This window comes from Acomys russatus, chromosome 29 (assembly GCF_903995435.1).
Source record: "Acomys russatus chromosome 29, mAcoRus1.1, whole genome shotgun sequence".
Taxonomy (NCBI): domain Eukaryota; kingdom Metazoa; phylum Chordata; class Mammalia; order Rodentia; family Muridae; genus Acomys; species Acomys russatus.
In genome coordinates, this window is record NC_067165.1 from 44,704,178 (window position 1) to 44,717,287 (window position 13,110).

Below are 13,110 nucleotides of genomic sequence, written 5' to 3' on the forward strand. Positions count from 1 at the left end.
GAAGGCAGGAGCAGTGACCCTTCAGATGTTCCAGAAGGATCTCTCCATTCAGGGAGCGTGATGACACACCCCTCCCACTGGCTTCGAGAGGCCTCTTACTTTGTGTGCATGAGTGTTTTGCCTCCTGCATATTTGTGCACCACATTTATGCAGTGCTACAGATGGTTGTGAGCCACTGACTGGGTGCTGAGGATCAGCTGGAGCCCTCTGGAAGAGCAGCCAGTGCTCTTAACCGCTGAGCCATCTCTCTAGCGCCATAGACAAAAGATTTTCCCAAGCCCAAAGTGCTTAGGTTCTGACTAGTATCCTAAAGAAAGAGAAAAGAAAAAGGGAAGCATGTATGTTCTTTTCACTGCTCGGCTCTTTCTGTGTGGCACAGCTGACAGCAGGAGCCAACACAGAACTTGGAGATGTGCAGTGAGCAGACAGTTCTGCTTCTCCCTGGGATGTCCTGGCACCGCCGAGCCCCGGACTGGGAAGGATGAAGTGGAAGACAGAACACGTGGGGTCCGTAGTATAGGCTTTCAACCCACCTGCAGTGTGAGGTGCTTCTCTGAGGTTCTAGGTGGGCGGCCATCACCAGGAGCTCAGGCTCTGGAGCATCAGTGAGGACCGTCTGTATTGTCTTGGCTCATGTGTGTGCCTGTGAGGGATTTTCTTAGTGGAGTTGAGGTGGGAAGACTCCTCTGAATGTGGACAGCACATTTCATGACCTGGACCCTGGGCTGAGCAACACCCAGGGAGTGAGCTAAGTGCAGACCATACATATTCTTTCTCTGCCCTTGCTGTGACTCAACGCATCGAGCCCCTGCCTTGGCTTCCTCGCAGTGACTAAATGTCCCCTGGGACTATTAACCCCTTAGCTGCATTTGTCCAAGTGTTTAGTCACAGAAAAAGGACAGGAACTAAGGCACCTTCCCAGGAGGCATCTCATTTTATCTTGCACACACCAAACCCTGGATGCACATACGACTGTAAATCAAGGGCCCTCCCCAAACTTCAGTTGCGGGACACAGTGTGCTGTGCTGAACTTCACCCCAATCCACTCTAGGCCACTGAGGTCCATCTCCCTTGGTTTCAGAGCATGTCCTGGGACTGGTTTAATTGTTGCCACAAGGCTGTTAGGTGCATTATTTGGACAGGAATGTGTATACCCAGCAGATGAGATGAAGGTCCTAGATTATTGGGGGCACTGTTAGGAGAGGGAGGCATATGTATTCTAAGCCAAGTGGAGTCCCAGGTTGCTCGGCCGTTCCCTCCCTGCTTGCCGACCTCATTCCTAGACCATGGTCACTCATATTTGGCTTCAGGATAAACTATCTCATATTTCCTTTGAGATGTGAGCTATGTTTTCACATGGACAAACAATTTTGTGGTATTTTCTGCCCTAAGTGGTGCCTTGAAAAGTTTGGAGGTTTCCTGCTGGTACGAAGTGGGTTCTCTTCTTTATGCTGAGACCAGAGAGTGTCCCAAATTTATTATTTGCATTAATAAATCACATAAGAGCATCCCCCATCCCGTGCAGCACCTTTATGACTTAGCAGAGCTATAGTCGGCTGAGTCACCTTTCATTAGGGACTTAGTTCTGGTCTCGGGAGGGCTTCTGGGAAGCAGGTGAGTGTGGCTTCCTGGCATGTGAGGCGCAGACCTTGCCTGTGTCACCTTGTCTGAAGAGGGATCCAGTGACTTTTGTCAAGTTCTCATGCAAATATGTTAATGGAATAACAGTTCTCTCCTTCAGGGACTGTTACCTGGAGTTCCTTACAAGCTCTGAATTAGGCTGGAGCCCCTGAGGGAATGCCTGACTTCTCAGCAACCTCCTCAGCCCTGCCAACAGCTCCCTCCTGACCAGCTCACGTCTTTCTCAAATGTTGGTTTTCAAGTCCACACACACTAGAGGGCTATCCTCTGCAGGCAGCATCCCACCCCTGGTCCCAGCTCTCAGCGAGTTATAAAACATTGCGTCACTGAAGACAGCTTAGCAGGCTCTAGCATTTCCAAAGGGTGGAATCACAGCAGTGATCATCTGTGTTTGCAGCCATCTTCGGCTGGCCATAAACCTGTGCCGGTCAGGCTGAGACCTGCTGAGCCACTGAGCAGAAGTCCATGTGTGACTGACCACTGTGTCTTCACTCACTCACCTGCAGTAAGCATCTGGGCCTTTCTTCTCCGGGAACTTATTCTGAATAAAGAGAACAGGTCCCTGTGGACCTCTGCTCTCCTTTCTCATAAGCAAAACCTCAGCAGTGGATACGGAGTGGACTGCAGACGGCACAAAGCCTGTGTTCAACATGTCAAGAAAGCGCTGAGCGAATTTCCCAAGGTAACTGATGACGACAATGGGCATTCTGGTTGCTTTATGTCCTGTGTCGATGCAAAGACACGCCTCTCACTTCAAAGGGGATAAGAGACGGCTCATTCTGGAGCCAGTATGAGGAAGACATATTTAGTTCCTCCAAAATATTGTGTCCCACCATGGAAGTGGTTATATGAGATTTTACCAGAGAACAAAGAAAGCCATAAATCAAAAAGTTTAACAAATACATTGGCAGGGGCACAGGTAGGCGAGTTACAGAAAAGTACAGGAGATGTTGCTACAGGTTTTAAATAACATCTGGTGAAATTCTTGGCTGCTAAGGAGAGGTTTAAGCAGCTCAAGAGAGAGAGACACGTTAGCAAAGCTAGAAGGAAAGAGACTCCTAAGCTCTTTGATGCTGGACAAAGAAATAGAGCACACAGCGCTTGGCCTGGCTGGACTTCTGTCTTGCTTTGGGTCGGGACGTCTTCGCTGGGATCCCTTTCTTCCCTCTCAGAATGGTGGCGTGTGTTCTGTGCCTTGGCGTGTTGGAAGCACGTGGTTCGCCTTTTGGTTTCATGAGAGGTTACAACTAAGAGATTGCCTTGAGTCTCCGAAGAGGCATTGATTTTGGACTTTATTACTGTGCTGAAACTCTGAAAGGCCATGGGGACTTTTGAAGTTGAAAGGCACTTTGCCTTGTGCTGTGGCACAAGTCTGTGAAGGCGAGAGAGTACAGCACGGTGGTTTAATGAGAAAGGCCCACACAAGCTCGTATACTTGAATGCTTGGTGCCCAGCTGGTGGTACTGCTTTGGAAGGACTGCGACGTATGATCTCCTTGAAGGAGGTGTGTTGCTTGGGGTAGGCTTTGGGGCTTCAGCAGCCTACTCCACTCTGGTTAGCACTCCCACTCTCTGTCAAATGCTCCTAGGTCAGATGTCAGTTCTCTACCTACCTCCCTGCTGCCATGCTTCCTGTGGTGGCACAGACACCAAGCCTCTGCAACTGTAGGGCCCCCAATAAGCATTTTCTTCTACGAGTTGCCTTGGTGTCTCTGCACAGTAATAGGAAAGTAGCTAAGACAATTAGTAACACAATATAAAACATATTCCAACTTCAAAACTCCCATAATCTTGAAACTCTTCAATACTTTAAAAGTCCACTGCCTCTTTAAAAACCAAAAATCTTTTTTTTTTTTTAAACTGCGAGCACCCGAAAAATCCAAAAGAAGTTAAATAGTTTCTTGCTTCAAGAGGGAAGAATCAGGGCACAGTTATAATCAAAGGGAGGCGAACGCCAAGTTCAACAGTGTAAATCACGTCCTGTACTTCAGTCTCCATCCGGCCATTTGAAGCACACGCCAGTTCTAGCTGTTCCACCTCACACCGCACTGTCCTCGGAGGGCGTCGCCCTACAGGCGTGGCATCTCCAACATGCTGGATGCTCTACTGCAGTCGCGGCTCCACTGTCACCAGTAACCTCCAGGCTCCTCCGTGGGACTCTTGCCCCCTCACGGCACACCTCAGCTGTGCTCCATGATCCCTCCACACCTTCCAAACCCAGCGCCACGTGGGAGGCTTCTTCGCGTGACCAAAGATCAGCTGCAACCTAAGGAGCAGCCTTGGCGCCACCCACTGCAGGACCACAGCGTCTCTGTGATGACCCCGAGAAAATATTGCCCAGGAGATTTCATCTCGATGATACTTATCTCCTATTAATAACCTCAGCTAATTCTTCGGGCCCACAGGCCAGCATCAACTGTTCCAGTAAGGCAAAGATTGTCTCTCATTAATCACGACGAATTCTTTGGCCACGGTTGACCAGAAACCACAGACTCCTAATTCAGTCTTCCACTCAAACAGGCTCTGAAACGTCACAATCCATTCCCCCTTCGTCAGCGTTATTATCACCCAGGTTCTCACAGAGCAGCGCTGTAAGCTGTAAGCACTCAATAGCTTCATTCCACGAACCTTCCCAAACACAAGACGGTCAAGGCCCCACCAGAACACATCTGGTACTAACTTCTGTTTTAGTTTTATTGCGACAACAGCTGCTGCGATAAAACACTGACCCAAAGAAACTTGGGGCAAAGAGAGATTCCTTGGCTTACAGATTGCAGCCCATCGTCGCGAGAACTCAAGGCAGGAAGCCGGAGGCAGGAACTGAAGCAGAGGAAAGCAGCTCACTGGCTTGTTCCTTGTCTTCATCTGTCTTTGACTGCTCTGAAGGGACATCTGTGCCCTTGGGAACTCATAAAAGAAGCATTTAACTTGTGCTTGCTTATACTTTCAGAGGCGGAGAACAGGGCACCACGTGGGCAGATGCGGTGACTCAGAGTTCCACCTCCAGATCTGACAGTGGCAGGGAAAAGAAAGAACCACCAGAACTGGCTTGGCCTTTGGAAACCTCAAATCCCACCCTCGGTGACACACTTCCTCCAACAAGACCACGCCCACTCCAAAAAGACCACACCCCCAATCCTTTCAAATAGTGCCACTCCCTGGCGAGGAGCCTAATGGGACCATTCCTGCTCGAATCACCACACACTCCCTGGCTCGCTCTGCTACTTTTCTTATACAGCCCAGAGTCACCTGCCCAGAGGTGGTACTGCCATGGTAGGCTGTGCTTTCCCACACCAGTCAAAGAAGTGACCCACAGACTCGGACACAGGCCAGTCCACTGGAGGCAGTTCCCCAGATGAGGTTCAACCTCTCTGGATACCTCAGCTTTGTGTCAAGTCAACAAAGAGCAGCCCACATACCGTATAATCCATTGTGATGCTCACAAGAATAATACAGATGGACGCTCTTCAGAACCAGCAGTGGTGGGCACATGACACCCTTCAGAGCCTGCTTTGCTGAGCACAAAAATGATACAAACAGACCAATATAGCCCACTGTGACAGGCACAGTAATGATGATGATGATGATAATAATAGTAATAAAATAATAATAAATGCCCTTCATCCTATTTTCTTGCTCTTTTATATTAATATATATTTATATATAAATAATAATAAATTTATATGTATAACAAATATATATGTACATATAAATTATCTTCAGTATATAATTTAAACACTATATATATATATATACATATATATTTGTGTGTGTGTGTGCGCGTGTGTGCAGGTGCTTGGAGCTGGAGTTTTACGTGGTTGCAAGGGTCACCCAGCGTGGGTGCTGTGTGCTGATTCTGGTCCTTGGGAAGAGCAGCCTTAACTCATGATTCCTCTCTCAGCATCTTTCCCTGCTGCCTTGCTCTCGACTGACTTGCTCCATCCTCTTCAGCTGCATCTCAGCCCTGCTTGCCTAAGTGACTTGTTTATCTGAGGCTCACTGCATGAGCATCTCAACGAGTTCTGGCCTGACCTCAATATGATGACACCTCATGTATAATTTAGTAACTTTTCAGTAATAAATCGTATTTCTTCCCCTGTGCTAATGTCATGTTTTACTTTGATATTTGCTGCAGTTACACAGGAGAATGCTTTCTTGCTTCTCCCTTTGTTTCCGCTGTTTTGTTTGCTTGGCTGGATTCTTGGGCAGCGGTGAGCTTCCTTCCTCTGTACTTCCTGTCCTGTGGCCTGTACTGTGTGCGTTCTGGGGAGTAGAGATGTGAATGGCTCTTCCTGATCTTATAGCTTTATTTAACTGTTAAATTATGTTTTGAAAAATGAATACGAAAGTAATTACATTTATTGACAGCTTTCCAATTCTGAGTGCTTTGCAGTTTCCTCTCACAAAAGAATTGTAAACATTTTCTTACACTTTTCTGGCCAGTCGTTCTCTCAGCTTCAGTCATTTCTCTAAACCCTTAGCATTCCTCTGTTTCTGCATAATGTAATTTTTTGAGTACTAAATTTTATATTTAAGAACTTTGTAATTTTTAAAATTTGTTTTATTTTTTAAATGGGCCCTTACACGGTAGCCCAGGCTGGCCTGAAACTCTCTGTGTAGTCCTGCCTCAACCTCCTGTGTGCTTGGATTACAGACTTCAGCCACCATACCTTGCCTCTTGAATATAATTTTAATGATGTCACCTCTCTAGCTCATGTCGTGAACGGCTTTTGAGCCTCACCTTTGTTCTCCTGTAGGAAAACTCTTTTCCTCTGATTTTCTTCATCTTTTTCCTTCCAATGTTTGGCTGATGAACAGTGTTGTGTCCTTACGCCGTTTTCCGTGTGTTTGCCCTGATGGGACTTAACTAAGCTTCTTAGATCCAAGCGCTAGAGTTTTCATCACACTGTGAAAAGTGTATCTATTACTTATTCAAAGGCATGTTTTGACCTTTATGAATCTCGGGTTTGGCTCCTTGAATTACAGGCAGATCACACTGCCTGGTTTGCCCAGCAGGTCTCCAAAGCACTGTGCTATTTAAATCCCCTTATCTCTGTGTTGCCACTGGACAGCTGTCTCTGTGTCTCCCAACCCACCGACCCTTTTGTCTTACGCATTTAATCTGCTGCGAAGGCAGATACAGGGAGTTCATTTTCCAGAAACCTCACTTTGCTTCTAGACACAAGTCTACGAGTTTCGCTGGATGAGGTTTTAAAGACTTCTATTTTATTCAGGTTTCAGATTTTCCCCCTTAAGGCAGTGTTTCTCCACCTTCCTAATGCTGCAGCCCTTTAATACAGTTCCTCGTGTTGTGGTAGAACCACAGCCATAAAATTATTTTTCGTTCCTACTTCATAGCTGCATTTTTGCTACTGTTATGAATTGTACTGTAAATATCCATGTTTTTCAACGGTCTTGGCCGGCCCCCGTGAAAGGGTTGTTGGGTCTCCCAAAGGGGTCAAGATCTACAGCTTGAGATCTCGGCCTTAGGTCCTTGAGCGTAGGAACAGTAACTGTTTTGATGACCCCCCCCCCCTTTTCATTCACTCATCTCTGACCCCTGACCTTGTTTCCACCACATGCACTTTCTCTGTCACTTGATTGCATTTTCCATCTTTTCATGTTCGCTAACTTTTGTCTCCAACCATCCAGCGTAAGCATCACCGAGTCAGCTTTGCCATCCTGTAGGGGTCCGCGGAGCCTGTTCCTGCTGAAGGTAGCTTACGTGTGCATCCGATTGTACATTATAGGACCTGTTCTTGGTCTCACCACAGTCACTTCTAACTGACAGAAGTATGACCCTGGTGACTGCCACGGAGCTTAGCTAAGATATCACCTCGGGATTCCAGGTACGGATGCTTGGGATTGCCTCACAGCTAGGTCTTTACCACAGAATTGCTTGCTGGCTCTTTACCTGAGAGCTTCCCATTAGACCTTCCCAAATGCTATGGAGTTTCACTCTGTGTGCCTCTTGCTTAACGTTTAGCCTCTGCCTCCTGTGAACCTTCATGTAAATTAAATTCTTCCTTCCTTATTTGTTTATTTACTTACTTTTTTTTTTTTAAACTTAGTTTGGTTTTGCCGAGACAGGGATGCTCTGTGTAGCCTTGGCTGTTCTGAACTTGCTCTGTAGACCAGGCTGGCCTCAAACTCACAGAGATCAGCCCGTCTCTGCCTCTCTGAGTGCTGGGATTATAGGTGTGCGCCACCACACCTGGCTCATGTAAATGTCTTAATCCTCCCTAGCATGCCCCCGTCTTCCTCAGGGCAGGACCTCCAGGCCCCACTGTCCTGATGCCTTTCTCCTTGCCTTGGTGAGACCACTACCGTTCACCTCAGTTCCTCACCCTCTGGGGAGACTATGCCCATCTTGCTTGCTTCTCTTGGGATTTCTTGCTTGTGTTGCCAGATGTCTGGTGTTCAGCCTGCTCTGTGCAACTTTCTAGCTGTTGAGATGGATGCCTCTGGCTGCACCATTTACTTCAGCATGGTGGGAGCAGAGATCTATCTCTCTGATGCGCCTGGAGTCAGTGAAGACAGCCTAGCTTTTCACTCACTGTCTGGTCTCTCGCCTGTAATTACCTGGAGGACATCTTGTGCCCTGTTATTATCTCTGAGTCACTGTGTCCAAAGCGAACTCCTTATCTCTTCCTGGGCATTGGCCCTTCCTTCCAGTCACCCTGGATCTGACAAGCTCAAATATCGGCCATCTTTAAACACTAACTTTCTTGTCTACCTCCTCTGTTTAATCCGTTTAGCTCCAAAGTACGCCAGTTCTTTGAAGATCTATTAAATACACTCCCTACTCTCAATTTCTACCCAACTTTACTGGGACAAGTCCCTGTCAACTCAATAATAGCTTTCTAAAGGGGACACTGAGGAGGAGGCAGGCTGATGGCACAGACAAAGTGCCTGTCAAGGATAAGCTGGGTCGGCCGCTGCATCAGATCCACCTGCATCCTGGGTCCTCCCCTCCCCACCATCCTCCCCACCTGCATCCTGGGTCCTCCCCTCACAACCATCCTCCCCCCCCCTGCATCCTGGGTCCTCCTCTCACCACTATCCTCCCCACCTGCATCCTGGGTCCTTCTCTCCCCACCATCCTCCCCACCTGCATCCTGGGCCCTCCCCTCCCCACCACCCCCCCACCTGCATCCTGGGTCCTCCCCTCCCCACCATCCTCCCCACCTGCATCCTGGGCCCTCCCCTCACAACCATCCTCCCCCCCCTGCATCCTGGGTCCTCCTCTCACCACTATCCTCCCCACCTGCATCCTGGGTCCTTCCCTCCCCACCATCCTCCCCACCTGCATCCTGGGCCCTCCCCTCCCCACCATCCTCCCCACCTGCATCCTGGGCCCTCCCCTCACAACCATCCTCACCACCTGCATCCTGGGTCCTCCCCTCACAACCATCCTCCCCACCTGCATCCTGGGTCCTCCCCTCACCACCAACCTCCCCACCTGCATCCTGGGTCCTCCCCTCCCCACCATCCTCCCCACCTGCATCCTGGGTCCTCCCCTCCCCACCATCCTCCCCACCTGCATCCTGGGTCCTCCCCTCCCCACCATCCTCCCCACCTGCATCCTGGGTCCTCCCCTCCCCACCATCCTCCCCACCTGCATCCTGGGCCCTCCCCTCCCCACCATCCTCCCCACCTGCATCCTGGGTCCTCCCCTCCCCACCATCCTCCCCACCTGCATCCTGGGTCCTCCCCTCCCCACCATCCTCCCCACCTGCATCCTGGGCCCTCCCCTCACAACCATCCTCCCCCCCCTGCATCCTGGGTCCTCCTCTCACCACTATCCTCCCCACCTGCATCCTGGGTCCTTCCCTCCCCACCATCCTCCCCACCTGCATCCTGGGCCCTCCCCTCCCCACCATCCTCCCCACCTGCATCCTGGGCCCTCCCCTCACAACCATCCTCACCACCTGCATCCTGGGTCCTCCCCTCACAACCATCCTCCCCACCTGCATCCTGGGTCCTCCCCTCACCACCAACCTCCCCACCTGCATCCTGGGTCCTCCCCTCCCCACCATCCTCCCCACCTGCATCCTGGGTCCTCCCTTCCCCACCATCCTCCCCACCTGCATCCTGGGTCCTCCCCTCCCCACCATCCTCCCCACCTGCATCCTGGGTCCTCCCCTCCCCACCATCCTCCCCACCTGCATCCTGGGTCCTCCCCTCCCCACCATCCTCCCCACCTGCATCCTGGGCCCTCCCCTCCCCACCATCCTCCCCACCTGCATCCTGGGTCCTCCCCTCCCCACCATCCTCCCCACCTGCATCCTGGGTCCTCCCCTCCCCACCATCCTCCCCACCTGCATCCTGGGCCCTCCCCTCCCCACCATCCTCCCCACCTGCATCCTGGGTTCTCCCCTCACCACCATCCTCCCCACCATCCTCCCCACCTGCATCCTGGGTTCTCCCCTTACCACCATCCTCACCACCAACCTCCCCACCTGCATCCTGGGCCCTCCCCTCACAACCATCCTCCCCACCTGCATCCTGGGTCCTCCCCTCACCACCAACCTCCCCACCTGCATCCTGGGTCCTCCCCTCACAATCATCCTCCCCACTGAATTTTCCAGCTACTTCTCTCTCTCTCTTCTGAGCTCACTCTTATTTTCTGTTCCTCTACCATACTATGTATGAAGATGTTTCAAATTAAATATGGCTTCCTCTAGGAAGTTTCCCCCTCTGTGTGTGTGTGAGTGTGTGCGTATGAATGTGTGTGAGTGTGTGTATGTGTGTGTGTGTGAGACAGAGAGAGTGTATGTGTGACTGTGTGAGTGAGTGTGAGTATGTGAGTGTGTGGGTGTGTGAACATGTGAGTGTGTGTGAGTGTGTGAACATGTGAGTGTGTGTGTGTGAGCATGTGAGTGTGTGTGTGTGTGTGTGTGTGTGTGTGTGTGTGTAAGTCAGAGATGTTGGATGTCTTCCTCAGCCACTTTCACACTAGTTTTTGAGGCAGGGTCTCTCACTGACCCTAAAGTTCCTCAACTAACTAGCCTGGTAGCAAACTCCAAGGACCCTCAGTCTGTCTTCCAGGTACAGATCACAGGCACATGGTGCTTTGATCAGCTTTTCATGTGGGGTCCAGACTCAGAAACACATACTTACATGGCAAGCGTGTTGGCCAGTGAGCTGTCTTCCTTCCCCTCACCTTTAGTTTCTCACCTGTGGCACTGGGAACCCCCACACACCCCCAGGCTTATTTTCCCAGATGTGCTTCTCCTGCCACGTGACTTGGTAATTGTTTGTCTTAACCAGATGGGCTGAGCTTCCTGTGTTGCTCACTCTCGTGGTGCTGTCCTGGACGTCACCTTGTCATACAGGATGGGGGAAGGGGATTCAGAGCTGTTGACTCAGCAAACACCTGGGTGATGGAAGTGGGTGATGTCGACACTGCCCAGTTGGTAGATTCAGAGGAGAGACAAAAACTCAGTTAGAAGCACCAAGAAGAAATGCCTGACCTGGTGTTTGGTGTGGCATCCCCTTCTGCCATCCTGGCCAGCACTCAGCTGGGGTTATAAAATCCACACAATAACCGCGGGTGTCCCTCTCAGGGCAGCGTGTTCTACTTCAAACTCACTTTTAGAAGCTGCACCAGGATCATGCTCCACGCGTGTGCTCCCCACCCATTTGTTTAGGGTTTGAACCTGCAATGATAAATGCTCCTGTTTACATGGTCCTAGGGTCTACAGAACCAGAGTCTCCTAAGAACCCTGAGCTGCTGTCACATCAGCTGGGCTATGTCAGGTCATCTGTTTGCTGTGATGTCACAGTCACCCTGCCAGGCAGAATTCACAAAGTCTTAACTGCTCTAAAGAGGGAGAATTGGATGTTTCAGCAACAGAGGTGGTCACCAAGGTTTCCAGACGCCTGTGCTGCTCCAGTTCAGGGTCATTTGTGGGTCCCAGCGCTCAGGCTATCCAGCCACCATCCCATCCCAGTCACTATCCCATCCCAGCCACCATCCCATCGCAGCCACCATCCCATCCCAGTCACCATCCCATCCCAGCCACCATCCCAACCCAGCCACTATCCCATCCCAGTCACTATCCCATCCCAGCCACCATCCCATCCCAGCCACCATCCTATCCCAGCCACCATCCCATCCCAGTCACTATCCCATCCCAGCCACCATCCCATCCCAGTCACTATCCCATCCCAGCCACCATCCCATCCCAGCCACTATCCCATCCCAGTCACCATCCCATCCCAGCCACCATGCCATCCCAGTCACTATCCCATCCCAGCCACCATCCCATCCCAGTCACCATCCCATCCCAGCCACCATCCCATCCCAGCCACTATCCTATCCCAGTCACTATCCCATCCCAGCTACCATCCCATCCCAGCCACCATGCCATCCCAGTCACTATCCCATCCCAGCCACCATCCCATCCCAGCCACCATCCCATCCCAGCCACCATCCCATCCCAGCCACTATCCCATCCCAGTCACCATCCCATCCCAGCCACCATCCCATCCCAGCCACCATCCCATCCCAGCCACCATCCCATCCCAGCCACCATCCCATCCCAGCCACTATCCCATCCCAGCCACCATCCCATCCCAGCCACCATCCCATCCCAGCCACCATCCCATCCCAGTCACTATCCCATCCCAGCCACCATCCCATCCCAGTCACTATCCCATCCCAGCCACCATCCCATCCCAGCCACTATCCCATCCCAGCCACCATCCCATCCCAGTCACCATCCCATCCCAGCCACCATCCCATCCCAGCCACTATCCCATCCCAGTCACCATCCCATCCCAGCCACCATCCCATCCCAGCCACCATCCCATCCCAGCCACCATCCCATCCCAGCCACCATCCCATCCCAGCCACTATCCCATCCCAGTCACTATCCCATCCCAGCCACCATCCCATCCCAGCCACCATCCTATCCCAGCCACCATCCCATCCCAGTCACTATCCCATCCCAGCCACCATCCCATCCCAGCCACCATCCCATCCCAGCCACCATCCCATCCCTGCCACCATCCCATCCCAGCCACTATCCCATCCCAGCCACCATCCCATCCCAGTCACTATCCCATCCCAGCCACCATCCCATCCCAGTCACTATCCCATCCCAGCCACCATCCCATCCCAGCCACTATCCCATCCCAGCCACCATCCCATCCCAGTCACCATCCCATCCCAGCCACCATCCCATCCCAGCCACTATCCCATCCCAGTCACCATCCCATCCCAGCCACCATCCCATCCCAGCCACCATCCTATCCCAGTCACTATCCCATCTCAGCCACCATCCCATCCCAGCCACCATCCCATCCCAGCCACCATCTAACTCCAGCTTCCAGGTCATCTACCTGAAATTTTATCCCAGTTACCACTCTGTCATAGCCACTACCTAATCCAAGCCACCAGGCCATCAGTCACCTCCAAGGCCCCCCCACCCCCGCTACGTTAGCACAGCCACCATCATATCCC